We start from the raw sequence: 9,556 nt of genomic DNA, 5'->3' as shown, positions 1-9,556 counted from the left end.
CGAAGCCATGGCAGGAGCTGCAGTCCTGGGAGGAACAGCCTTTATCAGGGGTGTTGTGCTGAGGCCAGGAGGGAGTGGGGAGAAACAGTCTGCTGATCTCAAACAGGGATATCCACTGGGCAAACCCAACAAACGAAAGAGCCAAGTAGATGGCATTTGAAGGGGTCAGCCTGTAGCTGCCCAGAACATTGCAGAGAAGGGTGCAAAATGGACAGTGAGTGGGGTGTGGCCAAATGGAGTGTCCAGCCCATGCACACACAGACACCATTCACCCATGCAGTGCCCTTGCATGAGGAAAGGGGTGCCTCTGCTGGGGAGACTCAGCTCTGTTAGCACACAGCTTGGAAAGAGGTGCCCTTTGCTCCTGGTGATGTGGCTGCCTGTCAGAATGTAGGAGCTGGTGAGTGAAGATTGGGCTGGATTTCTGGATTGGGCTGAAGCATGAAGGCCAACCTGGCAACCATTCCCCACAGCCCTGCACACACATGTGCAAAACTGAAATAAAATGTCCTGAAACAAAACTTACCCTTGCTGCTTGCATTGATCTAGTTTTTTCCCCCCATTCTATTCTATTCCTTCATTAAAAAATGTAGATTTCGACCCAACTCATAGGTGACCATTGTGGTTTAAAAACACTGCTCCAGATTGCAGAGCTTTCAGAGCCCAATAACCAGGCATAGTGTTGTTTTGAGGGTCTGGGATGAACTTCAACTTGGCTCCGCTCACCCTCTAGGTCCAGAATTCTCAGGGGACTGGGGAGGAGCCAGGCTGCCTGCAGGGGTGGGAGCCTGTGAGGCATTATTCTGGTTTTGCCGTTAGAAGCTTTGGGTTCAAATCTTGCCTCTATCATATGTGACATTGGCTAGGTGATTCAACGTCTTAAACCCTCAGCATTCTCATCCGTAAACTGGGATAACTACCTACCTCTTGGATTTAGGACAGAGTTAAATTAAACTAGACAAGGTCAGTAACACACATGGCACGTGTACATGCTCAAAAAATATTGTAGCAGTTAGTATTACATCTCCCATCTCAGGGAACAGTGGCCAGATGTTAATAGCTTCGGGGTTGCTTGGTCTGGAAAGAGAGTCAGCTACCAGCTTCTGCTTTTCCTATCTGTGAACTAAGTAGGTCAACGATCAGCTTCTATGTGCCACAGGGCATTCGGAGGATGGGTGAGGCCCCAGATAGTCACTAGGCATGTACAGCGACCTCTTGTTAACCCAGAATCCAGACTGGAAAGTCCAAATATTCGAAATTTTTTTCTGCACTTTGCTTTTATGAGGGAGAGATACACACAGATAAAGGAGCCAAGAGCAGGGATTTGTTCAAGAGAGCAATTTCCTGGGCAGGTCTTAGAGTGAGTACAGATTCTGCCCTGTATTGCAGTCCTCCTGCTTCTACAATCACAATAAAGCCTCTCTTACCAGCCCCCGGCCACAGTTCAGCACAGCTTTGGCAGAATCTGTAGTGGTAGCTGGAACTATCACCAGCTCCACTTTTAAGAGAGGACAGTGTGTCACCCTTTCCTGACGCTTCGCCTGGGCCAGTTTGGTTTTCCAGGTCTTACCTTAGAACTCCTTTTCCAGAAAGCCTTCTGTTACCATCCCAGGCTAAGTTAGTTCTGCCTCTGTGCATCCACAGGAACCCATGCTGACTTCTCTCCTAGGTAGCCTGTCCCACACTTAGGGAAATTCTCCACTTGCTTATGGAGCCTTAGGATGGGACTGTGGGCTACCCAGGGCAGGGCCTGTCTGATTCATCTTCCTGGCCCTGACCCCAAGGAAGGAGCTTTGCATAGAGTGAATGCTTAGTTCATGCTTATGGAATGAATGGAGTGATAAACATTCAAATAAATAGTTGGTCAATATCATGTCATTTCCCCCCATTTGTTGTGTGCTGATGACATTTTGAGAAGGCTACTTAAAACCAAATGCAAACCCAGATCAAGTCCCTTCCACCCAAACTTGTCATTTTGTGTAAGGGGATCGTCAGTCAAAATAACTTTTATGGATGAAAAAAATCAGGGCACTATAATTCCACTCTTGTGTTTTTGTTGTTGCTGTTGTTGTTGTTGTTGTTTTGTTTTAGACAGGGTCTCACTCTGTTGCCTGTGCTGGAGGACAATGGCGTGATTTTGGCTCACTGCAACCTCGACCTCCTGGGCTCAGGTGATCCTTCCACCTCAGCCTCCTGAGTAGCTGAGACTACAGGTGTGCACCACCGCACCTGGCTAGTTTTTGTATCTTTTGTAGAGGCAGGGTTTCACCAATGTTGCCCAGGCTGATCTCGAACTCCTGGATTCAAGCGATTCTTGAACCTCGGCCTCCCAAATTTTAGGATTACAGGCATGAGCCACTGCACCTGGCCCACACTGGTTTTTGTTCTTAGCATCTTATTATCTTAGAGTTTGTGGATTCTCCCTCCCATGCTGACCCCTAAGCCACTGGGACTCACTCACTGGCTTACTCCCTTCCCAAATAAAAATAGCTTCATTCTGATCACCAAAGGAATATATACTTATCATAAAGAATCAGAAAGTATAGGAAAAAAGTCAAGGAAGAAAGTAAAAACTACCTGAAACCTGCTCCTGAGAGATAACCCCTACCACCAGAGTTGAGTATGTTCTAGAATTTTCCTGGTATATGAAAACACACATATACATACTCAAAAATGTATGTTAGCGCTACATTCATAGCACTTTGTAATGTGCTTTTGCCAGTTACTACCACACTGTGGACATGTTTTCATGTCAATATATTTAGTCCTGAGTCATGTCATTATATTTAAAAGCTTCTTCATGTTCTATTCATAATGCAGCTTTGCCACACAGCTCCTCATTATTGGACATGTAAGTTGCTTCCACTCCGTTTGCTATTGAGAACAATACAAGCACTTGCTTGGGATATAACTAAGACCACAGCAACATGGTACCCAAAGCTCTGGGTGGGGAATGATATCTCTTATCCTAGAAGAGGCTTGACAATATGATTGGCCACTTATTCCCCCACTAAATAGACTAATTAGTGTGTCAACAGCCTTGGAGTGAGAAAGCCTGTTTTCTCTTCTGCCAAGATGATAGTAACCTTATCAGAAGGAAGAGGGAGTCTTTTGGAGGAAGGCTGGGTGTTTTTTCAAGTTTTTTGAGAGAAGCAACAGCAGCTCTCTCTGGCTGCATGAGTGCAGGGAGGAGAGTAGTTTTCCTTGCAGCCAGCACACCCATGTTAGGGGCTGAAGCCCTCCCTCTACAAGTACACAGATGTGTGTTTTACTCTCTGGCATGACAACCTACTAGGGAAATACAGACAGAAAGCCCTAGAGGGCTCAATAAAACAACATAAACATGCCTATGTCTAGAAGGTGAGAATTAAGACCAAGACCTGAAAATCTTCGATCAACTTGCTTCTTTTTCATGGAAGAGTTTTATTCCAATAGCCGCAATCAAATGCAAAAGTGTACGCCATGATATAAAGGCACTTAAATTTGTGAGCTCCAAGAAAAATCCTGGTGATGTAGCTTGATTCTGTTGACAAATTAACCTAATGAGAATAGTTTCCTACTACGAATTCATTAAGCAAAAATGTGCAAAGATGGTATTTGCAGCCTGTTAACCCTTAATTGGCTCAACACTGAAAACACTTAATTGTGACATGTGTCACCAAAATCCCTAATGTAGTTAATCGCTTTTAGACTCACAAAATGATACACTTTACATGATGATCTTTAATTAAAAATTATTTGGAATAATCTTCAGCCCATGCTTTAAAATGAGCAGCTTTAGTACACTTGAGAAAATGGGGGCAGGGGGAGGGGGAAGGCAACAGTATCAGGAATGTTGCTTTTTGCTTATAACCCAACTTCTACATACAGGAAATGTGGAACGAAGAGTCAGGCTGTTTTGAAATAGGCTTCAAATACTTCAAACTGTTATGGTAGAAAGTGATGGACACAAACAGGTAGAGGCCCTGCCATTTGATGGCTGTAGAATCCTGGATAGACCACACTTCTCTCTGGGACTGAGGGTCATGATCAGTAAAATGTGGTGAATTGGATTAGGTTGGATTTGGAAAAGTCTAGTGTACACACTAAGAGAAAGATGAAAAGAAATATTTTCACGTATCATTGGCTCAACCAAAATTCAGGACACAATTGTGAAGCTTCTCACTTCATGGGTGGATGAGCGAATGTGCAGTAGACTCTAAAATGGGCTATGGAAATTTACAAAAAATCCAAACAACAAAAAAGGTGGGGCTCAATTAGATTTTTCTTTCCGGCTCCTGACACATCTGCCTTTGGAGCACTCACTGGCACAGACAGCTAATTGCCTTCTTTTCCTTGGTGGTCCCAGTAGGTGGGGAGGAAAGTTTTCATTCTAACCAACAAGCCCCATATTGCAAGAAAATAGTTTTTCTGTTAAGAGAAAAAAAAAAAAAACAAAACACAATTAAATTCTGGAGTTGTGCTAATCTTCCTCACACCTTCCATATCTTGAACAATTCATTTCAGAATTCATATCCAAATTATAGTAGCATCTTTTGGCTCCCTGGTGACCCATCATCACGTACACAATTTTAATGATCTATATTCTAAGGTGGTTGAACAGTGGTCTCTCCCAAGAGACTTGGAAGTCTCTGAGGCATGTGTTCAAAAAACACAGCTGGTGGCAGGCCTTGAAATCTCAGTGGGGTGAGCATGGAGCCTGGAGCCTAGGTAGGGGAGGGGAGGAGGCTGATGCACTGACCATGTCTACACAGACTTGGTGCCGACTCAGCAACATGGCGGCCTCTGGCACTAACCACAGTGAAAGGGGTGCAATGGAAAGAGGGTGAATATGGAGTAGAGTGGGGCTGAGATGCCAGAGGTATCATTCAAAGAGAAATTGAGTTCTCTTTTTCCCTTGTTGTGACCACAGACTAGAATCAAAGACTGTCAGGTTCTCTAGGTGAGGCTCCGCTCATGTTATGTCAAGTTTATGCTAGGAGGCAACAGAGCCACCCATCCACTTCCCTCCCTTCTCCTTTTCCTCCTCCCTCCCAGCTAAAGGGCTCTGTAGAACCTGACCACAGTTGATCACTGGCTGGCTCTGGGGTTACTGAGGCCTGCTCTTTATGGGGCTCTAGGCTCATCAACCTCTACTGCTCGCTTTGCTCTGCCCTGGATTGCTCTCCTTGGCGATAGGGTGGATTCTGTGTCTCTTGGGCTTACTATTGTCTTGGACTGAGCTATTTTTCTGGGACTACTCCTGGCTGGGGCAAACACTGTGGCTGTGGGTGAGAGGAATGCACTTCCACCACCGCAGGGGTTCCCTGAGGCTGCGTCTGTCTTCCTTGCCAGTGAGGGGTAAGATGGGACACCATAGGACCTCACTAGAGGGACACAAAGCATGGTCCCTGAACTCATGGGCTTCAAGGCTGATGGGGGAAGGATCATGATGCCCGTAAACCAGACGGGGTATGGCACGGGTCCTGGGAGGAGGAACATTGAAGAAAGTCAGAGGGCAGTCTTTTCCAAAAATCAGAACAACCCTCCTTCTCTGCTTTTTCTTTTTTTTTTTTGGTCCCAAATGAAACTATATAACCAAGCAAATCAGATCAAAGCTAAAGGCAGATCTTCTCTAGTTGAAGTGAGAGATGGGAGTCTCCAGAGAACATTTAAAAAGATTATCAGTTATTCAATGAATTCGTGTGCCTTAAAAAATTACAGCATTGAAAGATTAAGCTAAAATCCATTGGCCCTCCATTTCCAGGCCTGGTCCTGTTGTACCGTCCCCAGAGGAACCAGTTACATGTTGTTGGGGATTCCTCCAGACCCTTCAACCATGCTTATATTCAAATCTATGCCTACATACATAGCATTGCCTTGTGTGTGTTTTATATAAAAATTACCATACTGTAGGCAGGGTGTGGTGGCTCATGCCTCTAATCCCAGCACTTTGAGAGGCCAAGGCAGGAGGATTGCTTGAGCCTAGGAGTTCAAGACCAGCCTGGGCAACATAGGGAGACCCCATCTCTACAAAATATGTTTTTTAAAAAGTTATCCGGGCATGGTGGCATACACCTGCAGTCCCAGCTACTCAGGAGGCAGAGGTGGGAGGATGGCTCAGGCCTGGGAGGTAGAGGCTGCAGTGAGCCATGATTGCATCACTGCACTCCAACCTGGGCAACAGAGTGAAACCCTGTCTCTCTCATACACACACAAATTTACCATACTGTAGCCCCACATATACCTGATGAATTCATTTCAGCTGCTGTATAGTATTCCACTATATGGATAATCCCCATTTTACAGAGCAGTCAGTCCCCTATTGATGGACACTTAGGTTACTTCCTATTTTTTCATGGTCATGAGCAAAGCTTGCACCTGACTTTTTATACACAGGTGAGTTTCTCTCCTGAGAAGAAGCATTTTCCTGACAGCTTGGAAATTAATTGTCCTGCTTATTTGGGCAAAGGAGAGTTCACCGGGGGAAGAGTAGAACATGATGGTGGGCCCCATAGAGAAGCTGGGTTTGGATCAGGCCACAAAAGGGAACCAAGGCTTTAAGTAGATGGAGAAAAGGGAAGGGGGTGGTTCTGGAGCAGGGAGAGGCAGAGGTGTGGTCAAGGGCTATCCTGGAGGGCACAGGAGGTCTGCATCTGGTGCCAGGGTGGGCTAGTATGCCTGGAAGGGCATAGCTGTGAAGGGCATGCTGCTTTCTGGGAGTGTAGGGTGGGAGCAGGAATGGCACTGGGACGAGAGCAAGTCACTCAAAGGTGCCTGGAAAGAATGTTGGACCCAAATCTGCTTTTAATGAGGCACCTGAATTTGCTTCTGACTTAAAGTTACCTTGGAGGGGGTGATCTTGTGTAAACCCCCATCCTTGTCTCCTTGATCCAGTAACCCAGGCCTTTCCTTTCTCTTGCCAACACACTGCCACTCAGCTGTCAACCCTGCATGGCTGCAAGGAGCCAGCAGCCACATCATCGACCTCCCCAAGGGTGAAGCCCATTCAGGTGCTCACAGCAACCTCGTGTGGCTTGGAGGGGGACAGAGAAGACCATCTTCCTCTGGGGCACCTAGGGTGAGTCTATGTCCCAGGCCCTGCGTGGAGCCTCATTGCTTCATGGTGATGGCAATTGCAGCCATTGCCTGCTCACAATTTTGCTGTGACACTGGCAGGGAAGGCCTTTGATGGACACCCACACTGCCTTGGGGAAGTTGAGGGGTGCTCTTCCAGATGGTGTGGGGAGTAATCACAGAAATGTGGACTCTGGGAGGGATGGAGAGGAAGAGGGGACGTGGAGCCAGGGAGGGCTGACGGCTTTCTTGAACTTCCCTTTCTGTGAGTGAGGACATCCCTCCCAAAGCTTCTCCTTGCCCCAGCACAATCATATCACAAGAGATCTAGAAAGTAGCTCCAACTGTGCCTTGGTTTCCCTTTGTGCCTTTGGACTGGCTCTCCATGTTCTTGGACATGTCCCAAAGTGGGCCTGCAAATCTGTGTTCTTCTGGGTGAGAGGCTCTGAAGAACAATGGGGAGTGGGTGTGAGGGGTGGCTGTGTATGGAAGTCCCTTCCAGCATCTGCTGGTGCCCCTGCCAAGTGGCTCTCCAGGACCCCCTGGGGTCAGCACATGCTCCAGGCAAGAGTACGGACCCTCTGTGGCCCTTCAGGAGGGAACAGGGCCTGGGACTGGAAGCAGGGTTGGAAAGTGGTGGAGAGTGGGGTTGGCAAGGAAGCAAGGGTTGCACTGAGCAGGTCCTGATTGCAGGGCTGAGGGGTCTCCACTGTTTCCTGGGAGCGGCGGAGCCACTGAAGGTTTCCGCATAAAAGCAGCAAAGTGATCTGCTACAATAGTGGGGGATAGATTGGGGGCAGAGGCCATTTGGAAGACGTTGAGTTGTCCAGGTATGAGGGACGAAGAGCTGAATTACGGCATGGTAGAGCAGAGGGGAGGGAAGGAAAAGATGCAGGAGAAATTCTGGAAGACCAGTAACTTTGCATTGGAAAGACCCACCCAATGGGACAGCTTGACCCAGCCCTGCCAGCTGCATTTTCTTTGGGAGAGCCTTCCTAATTAAGGTGACTTTTGTCAGGTGGATGTGTAATTAAAAGAGCAGAACTTCTAACCTTTGAGGCCCTTAGCAGTCCCAGGTCAAAAATAATGGTCTGGTCCTCAGAGACAGCTAATGCCAAGGTAACCGGGAGAGAAGCCTTCTGAAATGGCAGGCTGTGCAGCGTGCAGCACAGCCTTCAGCCATGTCCCACATCTGCTGTGTGCCCTGGGGCGAGTAAACAACCTCTCTGAATTTGTGTTTTCTTATCAGCAAAATGGGAGAGTGACAGTCCCAATCACCATGTTGTGCAGTGATGAACTAGGCTTACCCCAGTGTGTGTTGAGCGGAGGGCCTGGCATACGGTGAGCACCTGGTGAATGGCCGTTGGGATTCACGTCAACCTGGCTGCCAGTCTTCTCAAAGACTCTTCCTCCTCCCAGTGTTCCCCAAGAGTCCTTCCTGATTTCAGATCAGTCTTTGCTCTTGGGATACCCTGAAGTTTCCTTTTCCCTGTTCTGATAATCAGCCCTGAATTTCCTCAAGGATCCTTCAAGACCTCTTGGAATTTAAGTGCTCACAGTTCTGTGGGACTCTCCGGCCGGGTGCCTTTTCTGAGGTCACCGCTTCATAAGGGTCCCTTGCTCACCTGTGAATTTCTCTCCCTTTTCCCTGGCCTGTCAGTGATATGGAAGGCAGAATTTATCTGGAAGCTGGGGTGGGGTAGCCGTGTGTTTTATTCTGTACTAGGAACCAGTAATTTCATTGGTCAGATGCTGCTAAGTATTTAGACAATGGCTTTGCCAAAAATGGTGACCAAAAGGGACTTATTAGCACTCCATCAATTAGCTTATAGCTCCGAGTGCAATGCCCTCAAGTGTCTTCTGTGCTCTTATCATACTGGCTGAGTCTTTCTGGCATGAATGAGGTGGCCTGATGCCAAATGTTCAGCTGAGAATGGAGGGGACTAGACTTTGGTGCCTCCGGGATGGAGGATCTCAGAATAGGAAGAGGTTTGGGAGAATCTGGGGATTAAGGAGGCCAAGTTACTCACTGTCTGTTGAAAAGTATCTCTGTGAGCTGGGACCTAGGAGTTCTTGTAATGTGCCTGGAGGAGAGAGGGGAGGGTGCGTGGTTTTAAAGTTTTTTCTCTTCGCCAAGAATGGAAATAAGACAGAGCACTGAAGTCTACTCAAAGATTGGTGGGGAATTTCTGGCAGAGTATTGAGCAACCCCTGTGACTTCAGAAGTCTTCAGGATGTTTTTTTTGTGTGTTGGGGGGAAGCTGCTTCTTCAGCATATCCATTTGGGTTTGTGTGTTTCCTTGGATTTATAGTAACTTGGATGGATACAGGTGGATCCAATTTGGGTCCAGGTGTCTGTGTGTCAATGACTGGAAGATTCTGTCTTAGGAATGTAGGAAGGGCTAGTGAGTGTGACATCACACATATGGGTTAAAAAGGAACATGCTGGTCAAGAATCGTGCCAACCAAGTCATAGATTTTAAGTATGGTAGGAAGCAAC

At 47.1% G+C, this 9,556-nt stretch overlaps 1 long non-coding RNA gene across 1 annotated transcript; it reads right to left on the bottom strand.

Moving 5' to 3' along the window:
• Positions 1-3,703: 3,703 nt before the first annotated feature.
• On the bottom strand, positions 3,704-8,695 carry LOC131382933 (uncharacterized). Its single transcript, XR_009212561.1, has 2 exons — positions 8,364-8,695; positions 3,704-4,410 (listed from the first exon to the last, which is right to left on the bottom strand). It is a non-coding gene; the product is annotated as an uncharacterized LOC131382933 (long non-coding RNA).
• Positions 8,696-9,556: the final 861 nt, after the last annotated feature.

The sequence above is a fragment of the Hylobates moloch genome, unplaced genomic scaffold, assembly GCF_009828535.3.
Source record: "Hylobates moloch isolate HMO894 unplaced genomic scaffold, HMol_V3 SCAFFOLD_3, whole genome shotgun sequence".
Taxonomy (NCBI): Eukaryota; Metazoa; Chordata; class Mammalia; order Primates; family Hylobatidae; genus Hylobates; species Hylobates moloch.
Note: the sequence above shows the minus strand (reverse complement) of the source record. Positions and strands in the feature narration are given on the sequence as shown.